This window comes from Schistocerca piceifrons, chromosome 9 (genome assembly GCF_021461385.2).
Source record: "Schistocerca piceifrons isolate TAMUIC-IGC-003096 chromosome 9, iqSchPice1.1, whole genome shotgun sequence".
Classification (NCBI taxonomy): Eukaryota; Metazoa; Arthropoda; class Insecta; order Orthoptera; family Acrididae; genus Schistocerca; species Schistocerca piceifrons.
This window is the reverse complement of record NC_060146.1, coordinates 183632265-183634392: the sequence shown is the minus strand read 5'-3', so window position 1 is coordinate 183634392 and position 2128 is coordinate 183632265. Positions and strand designations below refer to the sequence as shown.

The 2128-nt window shown below is 46.3% G+C and overlaps 2 non-coding genes across 2 annotated transcripts; one reads left to right on the top strand and one right to left on the bottom strand.

The window, feature by feature from the left end:
* Window positions 1–584: 584 nt before the first annotated feature.
* Trnas-cga lies at window positions 585–659 on the bottom strand. The gene has a single exon. It is a non-coding gene; the product is annotated as a tRNA-Ser (tRNA).
* Window positions 660–1547: 888 nt separating this feature from the next.
* Window positions 1548–1622, top strand: Trnas-cga. Its single transcript has one exon. It is a non-coding gene; the product is annotated as a tRNA-Ser (tRNA).
* Window positions 1623–2128: the final 506 nt, after the last annotated feature.

The following is a 2128-nucleotide window of genomic DNA, read 5'->3' as shown; positions in this document are numbered from 1 at the left end:
GGTAATCAGTCGATCCAATGAGTATGAAATGCCACTGTGCATGTTCTTCATTGACTTGGAAAAAGCCTTTGATTCTGTCAGCCACACTGCACTCATACAGGCACTGGCCGAGCAAGCAGTGGGGACAAAATCTATAAACATACTGTGTAACACTTATGACACGTCTGTAGCATCTACCAACATGGGAAAAACAAGTGCGAATTTCCCATTGGAAAAGGAGTAAATCAGAGCGATCCTATATTCCCGAAGTTATTTATAACAGCTCTCGAGATGTTTATGTCCAAAATTATTTGGAACAACAGAGGAATAAGGATAAATGGTAAAAGCCTCACCAACCTGAGATTTGCAGACGATATAGTGGTCCTAGCTAACAGTAACGTGGAAATGCAGTCCTCTATAAAAGACTAAACAGATCGTTATCAGGAAGTTCGACCTAAAATAAATCACTCTAAAACTATGGTTAAGCATAAAAAGTGGGTAGCTGCAGGACAAGTAACACTGAACGGCAACATCCATAACAATGAGATTTTCACTCTGCAGCGGAGTGTGCGCTGATATGAAACTTCCTGGCAGATTAAAACTGTGTGCCCGACCGAGACTCGAACTCGGGACCTTTGCCTTTCGCGGGCAAGTGCTCTACCAACTGAGCTACCGAAGCACGACTCACGCCCGGTACTCACAGCTTTACTTCTGCCAGTACCTCGTCTCCTACCTTCCAAACTTTACAGAAGCTCTCCTGCGAACCTTGCAGAACTAGCACTCCTGAAAGAAAGGATATTGCGGAGACATGGCTTAGCCACAGCCTGGGGGATGTTTCCAGAATGAGATTTTCACTCTGCAGCGGAGTGTGCGCTGATATGAAACTTCCTGGCAGATTAAAACTGTGTGCCCGACCGAGACTCGAACTCGGGACTTTTGCCTTTCGCGGGCAAGTGCTGTACCAACTGAGCTACCGAAGCACGACTCACGCCCGGTACTCACAGCTTTACTTCTGCCAGTACCTCGTCTCCTACCTTCCAAACTTTACAGAAGCTCTCCTGCGAACCTTGCAGAACTAGCACTCCTGAAAGAAAGGATATTGCGGAGACATGGCTTAGCCACAGCCTGGGGGATGTTTCCAGAATGAGATTTTCACTCTGCAGCGGAGTGTGCGCTGATATGAAACTTCCTGGCAGATTAAAACTGTGTGCCCGACCGAGACTCGAACTCGGGACCTTTGCCTTTCGCGGGCAAGTGCTGTACCAACTGAGCTACCGAAGCACGACTCACGCCCGGTACTCACAGCTTTACTTCTGCCAGTACCTCGTCTCCTACCTTCCAAACTTTACAGAAGCTCTCCTGCGAACCTAGCAGAACTAGCACTCCTGAAAGAAAGGATATTGCGGAGACATGGCTTAGCCACAGCCTGGGGGATGTTTCCAGAATGAGATTTTCACTCTGCAGCGGAGTGTGCGCTGATATGGTTCGCAGGAGAGCTTCTGTAAAGTTTGGAAGGTAGGAGACGAGGTACTGGCAGAAGTAAAGCTGTGAGTACCGGGCGTGAGTCGTGCTTCGGTAGCTCAGTTGGTAGAGCACTTGCCCGCGAAAGGCAAAGGTCCCGAGTTCGAGTCTCGGTCGGGCACACAGTTTTAATCTGCCAGGAAGTTTCATCCATAACAATGTTACAGAATACGTTTATCAGGGGTAATTAATTGACACAAAAGGGGATTTGAAACCTGAAGTCTTTCGTCGAATTAAACTGGGTGGGAGGGCTTACGGAAGGAATACAACAGTTTTCAAATCTAACATGCCTGTATACTTAAAGAAGACAGTTTTTGATCAGTTTGTCCTAACAGTTTTAACGTACGGATGTGAAACTTGGACTTAGATGAATTTTTCAAAAGGAAACTTAGAACTGGTGAGAGAGCTATGGAAAGGTCAATGTTAGGTGTCACTAAGAAAGATCGACAGAAGAGTGAAGATATTCGAGCAATAACAGGTGTAAAAGATATTATAGAACAGGTTAAGACTCTAAAATAGCAGTGGGCAGGATATATTGCACGAATGATGGAAGATGGACAAAATCAGTTTTAGAGTGGAGCCCCAGAGAAAACCCAAGACCAGCAGGGAGACCACCTGATCGCTGGGA